Genomic DNA, 22,414 nt, shown 5'->3' on the forward strand with positions numbered 1-22,414 from the left:
AACTTGCATTCGGGGAAAGCCAACTTGCATAGGTTTTGCTAGATCTTCAAATACTGATGAACTGGTATAGCTATTTTCTTTAGTTACTTTATGGATACTACCTAATATATTTAGATGTTGAATCTGTAATACCCGGATTGAAAAATCTAGCCAACGAGAAAAGATTACTTAAGGCACCAGGAAAAATCTACTTGCTTGAGACTTCAAGGATTTTACACCTTTTTCCCATTTTGTTACTCATCTTGAAGAAGATTGTATTTCATGTCCTAATGACTTCAAGCTATCACATTCACCTGAGAGTTCTTTCAACAACTTCTCCCCAAATTGCCATTGAAGTTTCATATTAGCCATGAAATAGTTATCACATTTTCATAATGTTATATCCCGTATTTTTGAACGTCAGATTATTTGCTGAGGTGGGGCCCACACATCGAGATTTTTTTGGGACATCTGAAAAGTCATATGAATCACATATGTGAAGTTAAACACAACTCAAGAAGGACCCTTGGGCCAAATCAAAGTGGAAGTCCTCCAAACGAATATTTTTAAGAAAACGTTTTCGGGTGATCTGACTTCTAGGGGCAAAAACGGTATTATAAGTTTGGAATTTCGAAAATACCAAGAAATAGAAGTTGTAGATAATTGAATTATCTTTCCAACCATAGGTCGTGGGTTCCCAGGTGACATCGGTACAAGGAGATATGGACGTTTTAAGGTCGAAAGGTCAGTGGGCTAGGCCCAACTCGGGATCAACCGAGTTGGCCCAAAAAAATAAAAAACGAATTAAGGCCCAAAGGAGAGGGGTGGCCGGCCATCTTATGGCCCAAGCCCACAAAATTAATAAATTTCCCATGTGATAATTAATATAAAGGATCATTAAATTGTCTTGAAACATTTAGAAGTTTCAAGACAATTGAGAAAGAGAGAAACAAGAGAAAGAAGAGCAAGAATAAGAAGGCCATTTTCGGCCAAGCTCTAGACCAAAAAAAAAAAAAAATTTTTTTTTTTTCAAAAATCATTTTCTACCAATTAAAGGGTCCTTTACAACTTGGTGTAATTATTTTGGAAGAAAGAACACTTGTTTCTTCAAGTTGACAACTTGGTCAAGTGAAGAAGATTGTAGAAAAAGGTAAGAATTAATCCTTTTTTATTATGTTATGAAGGTTGGTTTATGTTGTAATATGTAGAAATGAGTAGAATTTATGGAAATATGGAAGTTTACAAAGTGGGTGTGCATATATGTAAGTGGACATATATGTATATTGTTGTATAAATAATATGAGTTGAATTTTATGTTGTATTCTAGTTGTGGTTATGGTGAAATTTATATTGGAAATGGAAGAAAATGGTTCAAGTTGGCATGGAAAATTATTGGGAATAGTTATAGGAAATTATATGATTTTAATGAAGTTTTTATGTAATTATAGAAGTGGAGTTTTAAATGTGAATTATTATGTTAGTTGGTGAATTTGGAAGGATAATAGTCCATATTGGCATGAAAGATTGGTTGTTAAGTGGTTATGAGAAGTTTTGTGATTTTATGGTAGATTTATGTAATTATGAAAATGAAATTATTAAGGTGCAAATTATGATTATGGTTGATGAAATTGGAAGATGGAAATATGTTATGAATATGTAGATTGAAGATTTGAAGTTTTGGATGGATTATGGTTTTGGTGGAAAGTTTGTATATTTTGTGTATCTTGTGAATATTTGGTAGAAATGATATGAAATGCTTCCGAATTAGATTGTAATGATCTTGATTAGTAATGAATGTAAAAATATTGAGATTGGTTTGGAAATGTGAAGTTGGAACGAAAGCTATTGCATTATGTTGGAAAGAAGACTAGTTGTGTTATATTGTGTTTTGTAGTCATGGTTGTTGTCATTGTGTTGATAGTTTGGCCGGGTTGAATTCCCGGATTGTTGTTGATTAAAAAATTGGCTAAGTTGAATTTTGGGGATGGTGTATTTATAGGGGAGATGCTGCCCAAATTCTTGTAGACAAGTATTGGTTAAGATTGAAATCTTAAAGCCTTACAATTAACATTTGGTAATTGTGACCAAATTGTAGATTTTGGCGAACTTGAAACTTGATTTTGGAGACGTGTATGAATCGGAAAAGGTATGTAAGGATTCACCCTTCCTTCTATGGCATGTCTTAAACGTAATAAGTTGGATACGAGCCTCGGGGACAACTCTATTCTCCGAAATCCGCACCCAAAGTTTCCCCTTTTTCATTCAGTAGAATTGAATTAAATATTGTATGAAATGTTGAAAAATTGCCTAAACATCTAGAACTTGCACAAATAGGACCCGACTACCTTAAAACTCTCACAAGTGACGTCATGAAATGTAACGTATGTAAATCGTGTACGCCACCTCATTTGACCCGAGGTGGGCCCGTTATTCCCGGATTTTCTTAATTGTTTCGTTTATCGAACGATAAGTATATGTACATGTATATGGGGAAGATTGGGAAAGAGAAGGCGCTATAGACGCATAGCCACCTGATCAGTTGGAGTATGGTACATGATATCGTCCCGGACGCGGGATGCCCGGACGCGGGATATATGGTTAAATGGATCGGAGCCGACGCCTCGGCAATATGATATGTTCTATGTTATATATATATGAAAAGAAATGTTTTCCAAGAAAGCAAAGTATTATATGTATATGGATCGGGCTGCACGTGCCGCAGCAATACGTTATAGTATATGCACATATGGATCGGGCTGCACGTTCCGCAGCGCTAAGCATGCATGGTATCCGCCAACGTGCACTTATATGTACAGGTTGTGTTTCTACTTCATGACATGCGCTATATCTCTTTTATGTTATTATTCATGCCTTACATACTCGGTACATTACTCGTACTGACGTCCCTTCTTGTGGACGCTGCGTTTCATGCCGCGCAGGTCAACAGGTAGACAGATTTGACTCTTAGAAGCTCCATCAGCAGTACTGTGGCAGCGCTCCAGTTGTTCCGGAGCCTCAGTTTCTTGGTACTACTTTTGTGTACATATTCGGGCACGGTAGAACCGGTCCTTCTTGTATATGTAGATGTACTTTGTTTAGAGGCTCGTAGACAGATATGTACAGTCAGATGTTTTGTACTTTTGTGGTCCTCGTCGTTGTATAATGTGCTAGCAAAGTTTATAAGTCCATGTCTACAATTATGCCATTAATGTTAGCGTTAAGCAACAGAAAAAAAAAAAGATACGGTATAGTCTATACGGCCCACCTAGTAGTAAAAGTACGACACGAGATAAGGGGTGCTCGGTACAAGTATCGGGTACCCGTCGCGGCCCCTAGTTGGGTCGTGACACATAAGGTATACCATCAATTTGCAATGCATAATATATGTATCATAATTTGGTTCAGAGGATCTATCATTGAAACATCACTATAACTTGAATGTTACAAAACCAAAAATAAAGATCAAGCATAAAAATGAGATAGGAGCCGGATCGCCGTTTCCTACAGTTTGTTGGCTGCATCTCTAGTTCTTCCTTTCAACATGTTCTAAACTTGGGTGGCACATCCTATATGCCAGCTCAAACCATTATTCAGTTTACTTCAATCCATATACAAACTAGATGAACTAGATGAAATTACATCTTGTGTCTGTTGATTGATATAGAGAAGTGACTACATTGATGCAATCAATCAGCTATGCATTAACCAAGCAGTTTTCAAGTAAGCCACTCGCTACAGACAACTTAATCTAACAAACAAAAATATGAAAAATAAAAGGACGCTTACGTAGGTCCACCTAGCCCGTTCCTTACACCACTCGTCTGGATCATTAGTGTTTGTCTTCTTCTTCGCGTGAGTGATCATGCACACCTCATCTTAAGGCACTGGCGTCCCCCGTTTTAGTTCCTGCAAAAGAATAAACTGATAAAACATAAAGAAAATAAAGTAAATTCACAATCCTACAAGTACACTTAAGGTAGACTTTCCAGCTTCCACCTCACGGCCTCTTGGCTCATAGCCCCACTAGTGTGTAGGGAGTGACCGTTGGTCGAATCTCTAGCTTTCTTCCCTATTTCACTCAGTTGTAAGAATCTTCCATTAGTTGCCCAGTAATGCAGTAGCTTCTCATAGTTTTCAGGAAGGATCCACTTAGGCTTCTTGTTAAATTCACGAACCCTTCCTAACATGTCACATAGTAAGCGCTGAGATTTTTTCTTGAAGTTTTGAGTTAGCTGCTTCTCATGTTCCGGGCGTCGGGCACATTTTTCCTGCAATGAAAAGTAAATGAGTTTAGTGGTGATAGAAAATTGTGGAGTGACCAGGTTGAAGAAGGTGAGATTGCAAGAGGGCATGATATTGAGCAAGACAATCTAGTGATTCTTCAGCATCAGCAGATCCGGTGGAAATTATGTTTGGAAAGAATTCAAGTGAAGAGATTGAAGGCAAGAACAGTTCTGAGGAACAGACTGTGGTTCCTAATGTGGAATTTACCACTAAGGCACAGATTGGTGCTAATATACAAGATGCAGATTGGCATATGCAGGAAATGAATCAGGTTGATGCACGTGAACAAGAAATTATCCAAGAGGTAGATAAGATTCCTGTTTCAGCACCAGAAAAATCAGTAAATAAGCAGCAGCAAAAAGTACAGAAGCAAAACATGCAGCATGATTTTCAAAGTACTGGAAAGAAGCAGAATCCAGTTGCACAAGGGCAGAAAAATATTGGAAAGTTGCAGGTGGCTGTAACAGGCCCTGAAGCAAAAAAAATGATTTTGAAGGGGTAAATTTAGGTGCTCAGAAACAGATGATGCAACATGAAGGAACTTCAAGTAAGAAGAAGCAGAATCAGGTGGTCAATATTCAAAAAAACACTGGAATTTGCAAGTTGCTTTAGTAATACTGTTACTGTTTGTACCAATGATATTAATCATTTTAGAAATGATTTGGTTCAAATATGGGTCAAAGTTGGTTGCTTTTACTGTTCCATTGATCTTATAAGTGTAGGAAATGATATGGGATTGGTATGTTCTAATGTTGATACAAAAACCTGCATCATTTTTGTGGTACAAGGTTATGTGTCATATTATTTCAGCAGAGTTGGTTTGTGTCAGTGATCCTTTGCACTCAGGACTTGATTTGATACAAAATAGGTGTTGCTATTCATTCAGTGATTTGGTAGGGATCTGTTTGGAGCAGCAAGTGATTCAAGTATGGAGGAATTTCCTTTGGAAAATGGTTGGTTTTTTGCCAAGGAAATTGGAAATGCAGATTGCATGCAATAAAAGTGACAATTAAGAGGAAATTTGGAAAGTTTGATACTGTTGGCATCAGGGATTCTATGCAATATTGACTTATGCATGCTGCTGGTGTGCTGATAAGCCTAAAAAACTGCATGAGTTCAATAAAGCTGAAGCAGGTTTGTCCTAATGATCCTATTCAAATGAGAAAGGATTTGGTGCAAGTTAGGTTCAATTTGAAAAATGCTATTGATATTACCAGAGGAAATGATATAGCAAGTGCTGGTGTTGAATGGATAATTTCCAGTATGGTGAAGAGTTGCACTGTCACTTTGGTTTTGATTAAAACAAACATCAGGCATCGTGATAAATTTTTACACTAACAGTAGCTTCGTTTTTGCAGGTTTAAGTTCTACATGGCATATCAAACTCTTCAGGAAAGTTGAAATATGATTGTACCAGGTGCAGCAGTTGGATTCTACAGAGGAAAGCAGCAATGGGACAAGAATGTGTATTGACATATGACTGTACCAGGTGCAGCAGTTGGATTCTAAACTAGAGGGGTATAATTGACCCTTTTCCCTTAAATAAAAATAATAAATGCATCTACCTTAAACGCATAAAAGATCTGTCTCTAGCGATTTGGTGACATCTGGCCCCAAGTAGGTGTGTCTTTAAATAGTTTTTCCAATCTCATCTGTAAGGAGTCTTGAAGCTTTGTCCGGTAACCAACTACCAAAAATATAAAATTAAACACTTAGAGAACAAAACAAAACATAAACAAAGAAAACTTCGCAGAAGGATAACTCATACCCGTATCCCGCAGACTGTTGTATAGCTACATTTTTAGATGTTATATCCAGGTTGAAGACACTGAATAACCTAATAAAAACACAAAACAGTACCACTAGTATTTAGTATTTTAATTTTGTGATAAAATGGAGACCTTCAAAGAAGTACATAGCCTGTAATGAATCCTAGCAACGGTTTCCAAAACTGCCTAAGAAATGAAGTGCTTCAGAAATGCATATTCCACTGTACTTGGAAATAGGTCAATTGTCAAAAATTCAAACTGAAAAAAGCAAAATAAGATTATCTCTTATATTGCCTTTCTAAATTGCAAGTTACAAAGCAAGATAAGCTAACAAGACTATTAAAAACTAAGGAACTATGAAATGTTAACAAAAAAAAAAAATAATAAAGAAGAAGAATGTTTCTAGCAATACCTCGAAAGGACATACTATGACTTCTTGGAGAATTCTTTTCTAAATTAATTAGCCATATTACTAAAGCAAATCACATTGAAATTCTTCCTGAATCAATGATGACTAATGTGTGATCAGAATGTGACATGCTCACAAAGGGATAGAAAATAGGGAGCCAGTATGTCGATAGGTCCTAGGGACGACCCATTAACATTTTAAGCTGTTGTTGCCTCTTATGTGGGTGACGAGTAACCACTGACTGTCCTTATCTCAACGAGTTTATGTTTGTTTTTTAAGTAAAACAAGGTAATTCATTGATTTCAGGCCAAGTGGTATTATCTTTACAAAGGAGTTCTGAAACAATTAATTAGACCTCCCAAGGTCTAACTAGGGCTGGGCATAAATACCGAAAACCAAAAAACCGAACCGAAATAGCTGAACCAAAGTTTGATAAAACCGAACCGAAAAACCGAACGCGCACCGAAATTTAATACATTACCCAAAAAAAAATTAAAATAGTCCAGGCCCATTAAGTTTAAAGCAAAAAAAACCCAATTGTTATAAGTCCTCTTTTGCATTTGTATCCCTAATTTTCCACTTCAATTGAGAAAATAAAATATCCTTAACAAAGAAAGGTAACTAGGATGTGTCTTTAGGATTAATGTATGTCCTTTATGTGTTTTCTTAATTATTCTTACGGTATGTATATAACACCTAGTAATCGTATATCATGATTATAGTTTTTATGTTGTTGTGTATCCTGTTTGTTTGATTTTGATTTTGATTTCAATTTATCAGTTTTATGTTTTATTGCTTGTGAGAATATGAATTAGTGTCAATGGAATCGCTTCTAATATTATATCAAAAAAACCGAATTGAAAAAACCGAAACCGAACCGAACTTTAAAAAATCGAAATCGAAAGAACCGAACCGAACTAGTTTTGTTCGGTGTTTGGTGTCTACCTTCAAAAAACCGAACCCGAAATAGCCAAACCGAAGTTTGATAAAACCGAACCGAAAAACCGAACGCCCACCCGTAGGTCTAACCAACTTTCTATACAAGTATGTCCACTTCCATGTAAAATTCAAAAGAAACCCAAAGGTATGTGTGCCGGGCGTGTTGGCTGTGGAACTTCTAACGACATGTGACAGCACATTTATTGGTGATTCTAGACAAGTATTGATGATCATTTCATCCTGTCAAGACCAAACTCTTGACGTGATCAAATAAATTATTTGAGTATTGGATTAAGCCAAAAAAAAAAAGTATTGGATTGAACACGAATGATGAGATAACAAGTTCACCATGACCTGGACAATGGCGATAATGTTTTATAGTGAAAACAATGACCTAACCAGTACGTTGTTTGTATATACAACTAACAACTATGATGTCAAGAGCAAAGGGGAGAAAGAAGAGAGAATATTGATTTGAATTTATGAATAAGTACATCCAAGATGGTTCCCTAATTATTACACAGCTATTAGATGTATTTTTAAAAATGAAACCAAACATGCAAAATGAATCTTGGCACATTTCAACATCAAAACATGTCACACAAATCCCCTTTAGAGCTAAACTAAAACCACAAAAGAATCTAGCAAAGTCAACATGTTACAGATCAACAGTCAGACCTACAAACTCCAATAAATCCAGCTACTTATATGAGTAAATAACCTGAAGATTATAGCAATTAATTTCAAGATAAAGCCTGATTTGTTGAGAAATTGAAATCAATATCATTTACTAGCATATGGCATCCAATTATTCTTGTTATCTCCTTAAGTCAATAACTTAAAGGAACATTGCACAAACCTCTTGCTCTGCGACGCTATAGTTGAAGCTCCCATGATCGATTGTTGAAACAAAAGTAATAGTCTGAGATAGACGGACGGGAATAGAAAGACACATGTGTGAATTATTAAAGACAAATTAATCAATCAACTATCTCAATCTAAAAGCAGTTGGGTTGAGGTCAGTCGTATGAATCACCTATCTATTCCGATTTATTCAAGTCCATTTTGTTTATTAACCAAATAATTTCCCTTTCAAAGCAAATTAAGGGTTCTTAATAAGCAAGAAATAGCCTAGTAGAAGAATGGAATCATTCTTAGAGATATTAAGGTATCTTGTTTCCTTTCTTTTCTTTCAATTAAATTATGACCAACAATAATCTCGTGTATTAATTTGGGTTCAGGGGGCCAATATCCTTGTTGATAACAAAGGTTGCATAAAAGTGGCTGACTTTGGGGCATCAAGGAAGGTTGTTGAACTGGTATGTTCACCATCCATTCTCAATCTATATTTGCCTCGTTTAGTTTGGATGTAATGAAGAGGATATTGATGAAACATGTTTACATTAGGCTACTGTATCAGGTGCCAAGTCCATGAAGGGCACACCATACTGGATGGCTCCTGAGGTCATTCGTCAAACCGGTCATAACTTGTAAGAATAATTGCTGCGGTTTTTTGATAAATCTGTGGCTATTTTCTTGTTTGATCTAGAGCGCAAACATTTTACCTATATGTATCACTTCTTTGGATCTCATTTCTAATTTGAGCCTACATTTTGTTTGTTTTGCTGGTGTAGAAGGTCACAAGCATTACATGCAGGAAATGTGCATATACTGTGCAACACTGATTCTATTCTCTTGGGAAAGGATTTGGTACACAGTTGGTTTGAAAATAGTAAGGGTAACAAAAGAAAAAATGGACAAACCTAGTTAATTGTGACTACTGGTGGGATGAAGAGGAGGACTAATGGATAGAAGTGGATACTATCATCATACTCAAATCCAGTTGGATGTGACACAGATATATTACAAGCTTGAATATCATATTCAGCTCATTGATCCAAGAGGAATACTGGTGCATAACTTGGAACAACAAATTGGGTGCATGTCCCAATCTGGTTCTCACAAACGGCAGCAGATGAGTACTTCTTTTTGCACATTGATCTTATTCCAATAGGAAATGATATGGTGCAGCTTTGGTTCACAATTAATACAATATCAGGAAAAGCTCGTATCAATGATCTTAGTCCAGGAAATGATGTGATTCAAGCTTACTTTAACATAAAAAACAGTTTGGGACAACTAGTTCATCATGGAAGAAGGAAATTCAGACAATATGGATTATTGCAACTGTTTTCTTGCAGTCTGAAATTTGGCATTGTTCTACAGAAATTCATATGGGACACAAGCTACACACAACTGCAAATAACTGTTGTCAACATACTAACAGCAGGCATTTTACTTCTGGTACTATTTTTTGGCTACATTTGCAAGGACCTTCTGGATTTCTTTGAGAAAGATTTATAAAATTAGCCCTAGGAACCAAATGCCTAGTGGACTTTATTGAAAAAAAAATACCTTTGCCGAAGCTGCTGCTTCCCCAAAGGATCCTTTAAAACCTTTCTTCTTTATCAATCCTGACCCTGAAACAGAACATCACATAGAGAAAAATTGAGTATATCACCAACTTACAAGGTCAAATCCTTGGCACTAAAAGAATCCCATTTGTGAAACCCCAAAATCTATTTAATCTTACAGAAGCAGGGCATTGAAAAAATAAAATTCTCTAAAAATGCATGGTAGCTAGTATCAACACAAGAAAGTTATTTATTGAGTACTAGAAATTTATTGAATAATTCCTAGTAAATATCGATTACACAAACAAACAAAAGAAATAGCAAATGATATGGAATATCATATACAAGCTGATCTACTAGAACAAGCAATTGGTATGCACATTATAGGCCAAATTCATGCATGCAGGATTTTAACAGATGCAGTACACTTATTATTGTTTTCAACTTTTGGTTCAGTCCTTGGCTTATTTCATAGCTTTTTGGAAGGGCTGCTACAACTCAAAAATAGCAAAGTTTGCTGGTGTGATATGCAGCAGTGGCTATTCATAATATGATCACAAGAGGCTACTCATACAAGATCTTAACTACTGTAGAATTTTCAGAGAACATATACAACATATAGAAGCAGTTTATTGCCCAAAAAAAGGGGATACAAGGGACCACACTTATACAAGAGAGATTGCAACAGGTGCCCATATAGCAAGAAGCAGAAATGGTTCAGTGATACAAGGTTTTGCTGTGCAGAAATTTAAAAACATGTGAAGAAAATATGAAAGTATAAAGCTAAACCATTCCAGATAGAACCTATAAATAGAAAGTAAACAATCAACTACTAATTTCAAACATGTAAAGAAAATATGAAAGTATAAAAAAATACTTACTAATTGCTATTAATCCTCATCCCTATCTCCCTCTTCTGACCATTCTTCCTCATCAGTTGTTTCATTTTCATTATTACATTCATTCATCTCTGCATTAATTTCTTCTGTATTTATTTCTTCTAATATGTGTTCTGCATGCTCTAAATCATCTTCTAACTCATTGTCAACTGTTTGGTGAACAATTGATATGTCGTCAGCCTGGAAAGCAACTGGGAACACATTATCCACTTCCACTCGACCCACAGGCTTGACTTTAATTACCACCCACCAAGCAGACTTATCTGGAAGCAAGGGATAAGGAGCATAGTACACTTGTCTAACATTTTGTACAATAATGAAACGATCATAAGCCGCATAATGCCTCGTGTGGTTTACATCTATGATGTTATACTGCTTCAGTACCCTTGTACCTCTATTTGGGGTTGGATCAAACCACTTGCACTGAAAAAGTACAATTCCTTTTTTGCCACCACCAGAGTACTCCAGTTCTAGGATCTCCTTAATTACACCATAATAATCGACCCTCGCTTGGTTTCCATCCCCACCTTTAACCCAAACCCCGATGTTGTTAGTTTTCATATGCTCAGATCGTTCTTCGGTAGTAAATTTGAAACCATTTACCACATATTTGTCCATAGAATAGACCATATCCCCAAGATATGTCTTTTAAAAGTTGGTCATGGTAACCATATTCTGTACTGTAAACCTATTAATAGTTAAGAAATACTAAGTTAGCAATAATATAATGTGCACATTTTAAATTATGTTAGCCTTGTGATAAGGTTGTAACACTTACATAATCGTTAAACCACTTCCCAAACTAGTCGTACACTTTTTCAACACCATTTAAATGCACAAAGTAAATGTCCGACAAAATGGAGTTTGAGTTAGTTGTTATGCCTTGTACTTGGATATTTAGTGCAAAATAATAACAACTTACTCATAATATTGTTGAACTTCCAGGCAATTTAGCAAGACATGTATCGATGCAGATTTAGACTCCATATCATTAAATTCTCTTGTACATTTTTTTGAACCCGAACAGGGTCGATTGAAGATTGATATCGGCTTCGCTAAAGCATCATTCTCACCTCCTTCATAATGTCGATTGGGTCTGTTTCGCAAGCATGGCACATCATCCCCAAAGTAGTAAGAACAGAAATGAGCTGTTTCCTTAGCAAGATAGGCTTCGCAAATTGAGCCTTCAACTCTATGTTTCTGCTTGATACCTCGTTTAGACTTGCCAATAGTTATGCATAATATTATGTTTAGTGTGAATTTTTTTAAATAAATTGGTAGAGAGAAATAAATAAAAATTTACACCTATTACCTCTAGAAGGGATACATCCAACGACAACGAACTGGGCCTCCAAGTCGGGCTTCCTCCGCAAGGTGAATTGGAAGATGTTCCATCACATCGAAGAACCCCAGTGGAAGAATTTTCTCCAACTTACTTGTTATTACAGGAATATTCTGATGCATCTGATCCAATTTGTCTACCCTCAACGTGCTGGAACACAAGTCTTTGAAGAACAAACTAATTTATGTCATAGGCTTCCAGATTCAGGTAGGCAAGCCACTAAATGCAGTGGGGAGTAAAGTTTCCATGAACACATGACAATCATGTCTTTTCATCCCATGTAACTTCCCTTGCGCCATATCAACACATTTTTTCAAATTTGATGCATACCCATCAGTCATCTTCAAGTTCTCAACCCATTCACAAATCTTTAGCTTCTGATCCATTGTGAATGAATAACCAGCCTTAGGCTTGAAGACCCCATTCCGTTTTTCCTGCAACCATAACTCTCTACGCCTACAATATTCTTGTAAGTACAATCTAGCCTTTGGATTATCTTTTGTCTTGCCCTTGACATTCATCACTGTGTTGAACAAATTATAAAAGTAATTTTTTTCAATATGCATAACATCCAGATTATGCCGGAGAAGATTATCCTTCCAATATGGTAACTCCCAAAATATGCTCTGTTTGGTCCAGTTATGTGCAAGCCCATACCCATCGAACTTGTACGGTGGTTCTTCAGTAACTTTCGGAAAGTTCTCAACCCTCTCCCAAATTTCCTCTCCTGAAAGTCTTGGAGGTGGATACTTTCGTTCAATTGTGTTCTTCCTAAATGCATTTTTCATACTCCTAAACTCGTGATCCATTGGCAAGAACTGACGGTGACAATCAAACCATGAATTTTTTTTGCCATGTTTTAAAGTGAACGATTTAGTATTCTCCATGCAGTAAGGACAAGCTTACTTTCCAGCAGTCATCTACCCAGACAACATCCGCAAATTAAAATTTTGCTTTAAGAGAAACGTCAAAAGTCTCAACCCTTCAACCCACAACATTTTTAACTCATCAATCATAGGTTACAAGTATATATCAATTAAAACTTTTGGATTTCGTGGGCCAGGAATGATGCAATTAAGGAATATATATGGACTGGTCATACACAACTCAGGTGGAAGATTATACGGTGTTAAGAAAACCGGCCAGCAATAATATGGTGCAGCAGAAACAGAATGTGGAGCGAATCCATCTGAACATAAGCCCAACCTAATGTTTCGTGGTTCAGCCGCAAAGTCTGGATATGTTGTGTCAAAATGCTTCCAAGCCTCTCCGTCTGATGGATGACACATAACACCAGGCGACCTTCTTTTTTCACTGTGCCATCTCATATGAGGGGCGGAGCTATTTGATGCGTACAATCTCTTTAACCTTGGTGTAAGAGGTAAGTAATGCATCACCTTAACGTCAACCCTCTTCCCGCTACGACTCCGCTTAAAACGAGCTCTTCCATAAAACTTACAAGATTCTAGACCTTCGTCATCCTTATAGTATAACATGCATCCATTTTCACAACAATCAATTCTCATCGACGAGAGTCCTAACTTAGACACTAATCTTTTTGCCTTATAGTAATTTTCAGGTATCTCTAATGTCGGGTCAACTAATTCATGTATAAGGCCAATCACAGCATCTATTGCACCTTAAGGAACATTCCAATATGCTTTGATGCTTAATAATCTAACAGCAATAGACAATTGAGAGTGAGGACTCCCTTCATATGAAGCTCGACTATCATTTTTCAACTGTTCAAAAAAACGACTAGCTTCTTCATTTGGAGCTTCTTCATCATGTTTACCGGATTAAAAATCGGAATGCATCCCATAAGCATCTTAAACCATGTCGTGCATTCTACAATTTTGGACATTAAGTTCCACCGCCCCACTACTTTCACCAACAACAAAGTTTTGAAATCTACCAAAACTACTATCCGTTTCTCCATGACTAGTCCACACTGTATAATCTTTTTCAAAGCCGTCTTTATAGAGATGAAGCCTAACAATCTCTGGTGTCTCGTAATTCCTACATTGACATTTCACACAAAGGCACCTAACCAAGCCATGAATTTGAAAAGTTTCAAGTGTCATTGCATAGTCAACAAAGCATCAACACCGTCTACAAATTCTTACCTCATCCCCTCTCGACCGTCGTTTGTCCTATTACACATCCAACTACGAGATTCCATCTACACAAACAGTACCAAATTTGAAATTGTTAAGGAACAAATTCAATGAATAATTTAATTCAATGTTACGTTCAAAACCCAAATCACCAGTTGCCCAAATTAGCAATTAAAGCTTCAGACTAGGAAATATTTACTAGATCTTCAACAGAGACCCAAATCACCAATTGCCCTATACCACATTACATAAATCTTATAAAGCAAGATTTCAGTCTCATAAGTACCCTTTGGCTGAAATGGACCTTAGAATCACAAACTCATCAAAAACTCAGAAAATTTCAAGCCAAACTCATGAACATTTGCACCATAAACCTAACACACACTAAAATAAGGGTATATGGACCTTAGAGAGCAAGAGATTGAAGTACGCTTTTGGCTAAATGTGCCTTAGAATCAAGAAACCATCACAAATTCAGAAAATTTAAATCCAAACAAGATTTTTTCAGCTGGTCCTCCTAGCAAATTTCTTAACCAAGAAAAGAAAGAAAGCATACCTCAAATGGTTGGCAGTGGACGGTGACCGCAACGGTGGTACTGATTAGGGACGACGGTGACTCCCTGCAATGATGGTGACGTCGAAGGCGTATTAGGGTTAGAGAGAGAAGGGGGGGGGGGGGGGGGGGGGGGGGGAGAAAACGTGAGAGGGTAAGAGAAAGAAGGGTTTATTTGGGTCTATTTTAATTTAATTTATTTGCTAATTATACCGACCTCATGAGGTCGGTATATTTAATTATTTTATTTTTAATTTAAAATAATACCGACCTCACAAGGTCGGTTTATTAAAAATAATTTTTTTAACATTAGGCATCAAATAAATTTCCGACCTAGTGAGGTCGGTACATTATTTTTTAAAATTTTGGTACAATATTACCGACCTCATGAGATTGGTTTATTTTAAAAAAAATTGAAAAATAAATATTACGACTTTAGCGATCTCATGAGGTCGGTTTTTTAGATCGGGAAATCCTGTTTTTTAGTAGTGACTACTTTCTTGATCATGTTAAAAGAATATTTATTTTAGATTAAATATAAAAAAAAATACCGTATAATATGAACCGCAACAATATATGTTACATGTACCATTTAATTTATGAATTTTCAAAGATTTAACTTCTAGCTAATAACTAGTCAATGGCTCAACATGGACAGAGCAGACAGCAAGCAGGCAACGTATATCCCCACTATCAACCAAGAAGAACTCTCTCAATCAAGGTAATCTAGGGAAATGTTGAAAATACCTTAGTAAGCAGGTATGTTGTCGGACAGAGAGCCTGCATACTCCCTCTTATATAAGTAAAATACTAGGTGTCCGTTTGGATTGGCTTATGGCTCACTAAAAAAAGATATTTGGCAACAAATATTTTTTTGTTGTCATAAATTGATTATTGTTGCAAAAAATATTTTTGGTAACAAAAAAAAATTGTTGCATAAACTTTTCCCAACGGCTGTTATTGCAACGGCGTGCAACAACTTTTTTTTTTTTTTGTTGTCAAAAGTACTTTTTGCAACAAAATTAAATTGTTTGACAACAAAAGAGTTCATTTGCCAATAAAACTAAGTTGTTGCCAAATATTAAATTTTTTGTTGCCATTCTATATTTTCTTGTAGTGGCTTTTGGTTGTTTTGGCTTAAAACAAATGCTTAAAAATACTTTTTTATTTTATCCAAACACTATAAAAATACTTAAAAGCTATTTTAGCTTAAAGCACCTAAAATAAGCCAATCCAAACAGGCTCTAGGTGAGGTGATTCCCGTGCTACGCATGTGCGAGAATTATTTTATAAAATCGCAATATTATAGACTGTCAATGATTAAGCATGTCAATTTTTTATAGATATATTCCTAGGGCACGATTTAAATTTAACCTACAACTGCGTGACTATGCCGAGACAGTGAGAATAATGATTTGACGATGATAGATCGACAGTGGAAGTGGTATAATAGTCAACAAAAACGCGTATATAGAAAAACAAATATTCGTCGTGTGCATCTCGATTACTCAATCCGAAAAGATGATACCTTTGTACGTTAAAAAGTACTTCCTATGTTTCAATTTATGGAAACTTATTTGACTGAGCATGAAATTTAAAAAAGAAGATTTTTTTTTAAAATTTATGGTGTTAAATGAGTTACATATATTTTGTGTGATTATAAATCATTGCATAAAGTTAAATTATTTCTAAATATAAAAAGAGGTCATTTTTTTGGCATGAAATATATAATAAGGAAATTAGTTTACATAAATTAAAACGGATGGATTCATTAACTTTAAATTTCTTATTTTTAGTATTCTTAATCAAATGATTTATAATTACACAAATATCTAAGTATAATTTATTTGAGGCAACAATTTTCGTAAAGAAAAAATCTTAAATATCATGTCTGGTCAAAATGCATCACATAAAGGGATGGAGGGAGTATGTTTTTTGTAACCAAAATCAAGTGTAATAAAGTCTTATTCAATTTTCAAAACATATCTATGCAAGCCTGACAACCGTGTAAGTAAAATGTATATTGTTGTATTAATATGCCAACTTGTCTAGGGTCCTAACACGTGAGATTATCCCCAGTCTCGACACCAAGTTGTTGACAATACTGAGTATAATACTCCATCCTTCTAGCAACAGTCTGAGGGTTGCCACCATCACATTCAAGCTGACCGTTAATGGCTCGAATAGTTGGGCCAAAACCTTGGCCAGAAGTAATGAGAGAATGACAATTGTTCATCCAATACCACAAGGCTGTCTTGAAGGAAATAACACCATCTCTTGCCAATATGTCAGGGTCATTTAGGCCATCGAATCCAATGGCTTTTCCTGCAGGTCCATAGTTGAAGTTCCATGATAGTTGAATGGGTCCTCGACCATAGTAGTTCTTGCCTGAGACACATGGGTACTCTGTGTTGTTCTCATCACAATAGTCGCCTGAAGGACCATTTATCTCATTTATGTAGCACATGTCTGTGTGTAAAACGAAACACAAAATTAGTCGCACGTTAATTAAATTAAAATAAAAAGTATGGAAAGTGGTTCATAGATACCCTCCCTTTACTTTTGGGTCTAAAAATACCTCCAAGTTTAGGGTGGCCTTTAGGTATTCCGTCTATAAAAAAGGTTAGACTAATTTGCATGAAAGTGCTATTTCGGTAGGTGAAAATTAAAAATGATTTTGCGAATGTATGAGCCAAAAATTCAAGGAGAATGCACGAAAAATAAACAGTAGAGAAGCGGGTTTAAGTCATTTTGTCTCAAATTGATATTTTAACTTTAAGTCTTCCCAGACAAATGAAATTCTCCTAGGTAGGATTTAGACCTCAAACTATGTAAACTTTTTCGTATTGGTGCGGCTTTGGTCTTTTCAACTAATCCAGAGTTATTTGGATTATAAGATATTGTAGGGCTGTTGGGACAAACAAGAGTTATACTGTTGAACCAGTGAAGATTATTCTGCAGTAGGCTTGGAACTCCTTCAAGATAGCGAGATATCTGCGCCTCGGCCTGAATATTTATTTATATATTTATTGTTCATTTTATATTTTCAACTATATTTTATTGTACTTTCACCAGCAAATTTTACGACAGGAATTAATGGAAAAGCAAGTAAGAAGCTTACGTCCAGTTTCATGGGTGACATGAGCAAAGAAAGCAGCAATCTCACGCTTAGAATCATCAGTAGAACCCACAGTTCCAAAATTAGGATAAGATTTAAGAGCTTCAAAGAACCTAGCCCTTGTATAAAACCCTTTTCCTTCACAGTTAGAAGCTGCTTGATCAGCTATTCCATTAAAGAATGCATCAGAGACAATATCAGAAACTGAACCTCCATTGCTTGATGGTGAAGTACTAAAACAAGGCCCTCCTTGACACCCTTGTCCACAATAATCATTTCCACTTCCACAATAACCCCATCTACTGCAACATAAATTTTCTGAACAGCCACAGTTTTGTGCCAAGATTAATCTTGGAACATCAACTACTATAGCTAATCAAAAAGAAAAAAGAAATATGAGTAATGTTTTCTTGATGAAGAGAAGTTCATCTTTGTATGAATCAGTTAACAAGTGTGGAGGAAAGTCTAACAAGGCAGAGATATTTATAGGTGAGAAATTATTAGTAATTAATTATAGGCAAGCCACTATTGTTGAAATGTTCAAAATTATATTGACCAAACTTTTTTTTATGGGCTGACTTCTGACTTTTTTGTGTCAAAAAGGTCATTAACGTTAGGGATAGCTTTTTCTCTAAACATGCAAGTAAAAAAGGCAAGCGTTCTTACTTTTGAACTTATACATTTCTCCTTCTAGAATTGAACTGAACATACCACCAAATACGATGCATTAGATTCATAAATTGAAATTTTACATATATACTTATATGCGAAATTTCCATGAAAAACTTATTCCATGAGCTTGTGGGATCCTCTCAATGTCCTTTAAAACGGTGTGGAAGATCTCGTCGTCGGAGAAGACCTTCCATGCCTGGTATATGTGTTACCAATGCATCCAAGTCATTTCCTAGAAGAAAATATAAAGTTGTTCTGGTTACAAGTATTTACAATTGTAACTTTCCGAATTTATTGACTTCTTCAAAAGTGGAGCAAATAGTATTCCCTGGAAAATGTAAGTTAAATGAGAGTTTGATGCCAACTTGGGAACGTGAAAGCTAGTAAAACAAAGAAATCATGAATTCATGATAACTCCTCCTATTTCAATTTACGTGATACATTTTGAATTTTAAGAGTCAAATTTTTTAATTTTGACGATGAATTTGGATACACAATCTTTAAAAAAATTTAAAAATAATTTACATATTTCATAACTACATAAAAAGTACTATAAGTCAAAATAATTAATAATTTAAAATATTTAAAGGGCATACGAATTAATTGAGACAGAGGGAGGAATACAGTTTTTATCATTTTATTGTTTATTTTACTTTTTCCAAATGAAAGTAAAGAAGACAAGTTTCATAATTAAGTGACATCTCATTTTTCCGCGTCTACATCCACTCTCATAGCCCCCACCTCCTCCAGAGGTAGATGTAGAGTACCAAGGATTATGAACCTATACTTTAATGCGGAGTACTATAAATTTATATATAAAAATTCATAAATATTGCAATAAGTTGTATACATAAGCACATAACTTTTAGTTTAATAAAATATAACTTGTTAAATATTAAGATGAGTAAAAGCTGAAACATAGTATTTTAATTCTGACCACCACCCCCATCACCATAATATTTGCATGTGTTATATATACATACTTTTTGGGACAATATTTTCTTTCTTACTTATTAAACAAAAAAAATTAAAAATATACTGAGAGCTAAATGTATGGAAGGGAATCCGGACCCCATTGGGATGCTCTCTATAACGAAAAGAAAGATGAATGCAAGTCAAAGAAGTGCCTAGCCGTGACCTTGATCTTAATATACTCCGTATTCCCTTCCATGCATTTAATGTGAGACTTTTTTCTTTTCTGTTTATTTAAAAAGAAATATTTCTGTATTAAAAAAGTTAATTTCAAATTCTTTATTTTACATTAAGTGTCATATTTTTATAGTCAAAGAAATATAATTACTTATTTAAAATCACACGTTAGAAAAATCTTTTTTTCTTTGGAAATACTCTCTTTGTTTCAATTTTTTTGTCTATGTACTTTTCTTTTTAGTCTGTTTTAAGAAGAATGATTCTTTTTCAATTTAACAACTCTTTATTTTCAACATCACATGTTTAAGACTACAAGATTAAATAGCTTTTTGTTACATTATTCATATCTTTAGTTTAAGATTTAAAATTTTCTTTAATTTCTCAAATTTTGTGCTAAGTCAAACTAAGACAAATAAATTGAAATAGAGGAAGTAACATTTACTAAAAACAACCATTGGAATAAAAATCAATATTACTGTAGTAGGGGTGTACAAAGTAAACCGACAAACCGCACCAAACCGATAAACCGAGTCAAACCGAGAAAAAAACCCGACTAGTGGTTTGGTTTGACTTGGTTTGGTGTTGGAAAAAAAAACCCGACCATAATTGGTTTGGTTTGGTTTTAACTAAAAAAAGTCAAACCGAACCAAACCAACCCGACAGTACATGTATTCAATTTTTTAAATATTTTATACATAAAAATATTTATTTGTAAAGTAATTTATAAATATTTCTTAAATTTTTTTGTATTTTTTTTATCTATTATCATATTATTCAAGCTTGAACTTAGAATTTTGAATGTCAATAAGTTTTATATCCTGTGGATGTTAGTAACTCAAATAAAGTCCAAATCAAAACCAACTCAACACTAATCCTAATAAAAGAAATTCAATTTACTACTAGAAATAACAATAATGTTGGATATCTATTCTTTAGTTTTGCATAATTGATTTAGAGAGTAAAAATACATAACTTAAGTTTTTTTTGCTTTGTCATATAATTAATACTTATTTTAGCATGACTTAGTATTTTTAAATTATGATCATTTTCTTTTATGGCTTGTTAATTAGCAATATTTATTTTAACCGATTATATTAGCTTTTGTTGAATATTTTAATACAATGTCATCACTCTTCTCACATTTTGTGTTATTTTCTTAAGAAACACCTTAAATATATAATTGTATCTTACTAGGACTAAAGAAATATTTAAAGTAAAAGTTATATGTTTTGTATCAAGACTATTCCGAAAAAAAACCCGAAAAATCCGAAAAAACCGAACAACCCGAGAAAACCCGAGGTTGAAAAACCCGAATTTTATTGGTTTGGTTTGGTGTATAAATTTTAAAACCCGACGCAATTGGTTTGGTTTGGTGTTTAAAAAATCCGAACCAACCCGGTCCATGTACACCCCTATACTGTAGCAAAACAAAGAAGAAAAAGAATACCTTCGAAGGGAAGAACGCCAGCCTCAATGAGTTTTGGTAGACAGAGATAAACCCAAAGGCAAGAAGGGCTAATAGTGTGAAAGGGAATAACAGCAACTCCCATTTCATTTGCAATATCAACAGCATAACAAAGCAGCCCATTTGGTACGACACATGTGACTGGTGTTTCAACAACATCACTAAGTAAATCCCTGAGAAAAGGCTCCGCCATGATTTGTAAGGAGGTGATGATGTCTCCGAATTGTTCAACGGAGCGCGGGTGGTCATCGGGGAGGCCATCGGATATTGTGAGGAATCGGAATTCTGGATATTGTGAGAAACGAGATTGCACGTTGGTGTGACGAAGGAGACGTTCTTGATTGTGAATTGGGTTGATAAAGGTGACCTTTAGGCCTGCAAGTAGGGGTGACAAAATTAGCCCATAAAATATGATCCGTCCAATTCGCTCAAGCTAGTATAATTTAAGGAAAAATTTAACATTTAGACTGTAGTTACGGTACATAACTACAGTTTCAAAAAAGTACAGAACGTAGCTACATTTGGGGTTTTGTAGAACTACACAATACAAATGTGTAACCATATACGTTGGTACAGTATGCGCTAACACAATTGTGACGCGATTTCAGCTGGTATAGTATGCACTGATACCCACATAATACCCACCGCCTAATACAGCTCTTTCGCTGATACAGTTGATCCCGCCTGATATAGCTCTTCAGCCTTACAATTGTACAGCTAAGTTTCGTAAATACGAAAAATATAGTTATGTTTCGTAATTACGCTCTAAACTATAGCAACTTATGGAATTTCTCATTCCATTTCAGCCCAGTATTACTATGTTATTTTCCCCTTGTAAACCACATGCAATCGGCCCTCCGCACTTGCACTTGCACTTGAAGACTAGACTTGTTGCAGAAACTACTCCACAATTGTTGTCCTCAAAACATTACTAAAAAACTGTCCAAAACAGACGGAAAAAACTAACGGCCCGTGTCGGTTTTTTCAATGAAACCGACAGGTAACCGACCCATTACGGTCTCTCGGTTTTCATAGCGTCGCTTTCTGAAAACCGACGGACAGCGTCGGTTTTTTGCGACGGACTACGTCGCTTACGCGGTCCGTCGATTTTTTATCAAATATTAAAAAAGTTTAAAAAACCGACAGACTGCGTGGGTTTTTTTAATTTCTATTTTTTTAATTTAAATAGAAACAACATAAATTTTATAAAATAAAAAACCGACACAGTGCGTGGGTTTTCTAGAAATATTACAGAATTAATTTCCAGAAAACCGACGGACTGAGTCGGTTTTCCGTCGATTTTCT

General features: G+C 35.2%; 1 long non-coding RNA gene and 1 pseudogene across 1 annotated transcript; one reads left to right on the top strand and one right to left on the bottom strand.

Moving 5' to 3' along the window:
- Positions 1 to 674: 674 nt before the first annotated feature.
- On the top strand, positions 675 to 3,227 carry LOC132605980 (uncharacterized). The gene is made up of 3 exons (XR_009569525.1): positions 675 to 1,129; positions 2,075 to 2,125; positions 2,919 to 3,227. It is a non-coding gene; the product is annotated as an uncharacterized LOC132605980 (long non-coding RNA).
- Positions 3,228 to 16,652: 13,425 nt separating this feature from the next.
- Positions 16,653 to 18,252, bottom strand: LOC132605978 (endochitinase EP3-like; annotated as a pseudogene).
- Between the last annotated feature and the right edge of the window lie 4,162 nt (positions 18,253 to 22,414).

Source organism: Lycium barbarum, chromosome 8, assembly GCF_019175385.1.
Source record: "Lycium barbarum isolate Lr01 chromosome 8, ASM1917538v2, whole genome shotgun sequence".
In the NCBI taxonomy this organism is placed as follows: Eukaryota; Viridiplantae; Streptophyta; class Magnoliopsida; order Solanales; family Solanaceae; genus Lycium; species Lycium barbarum.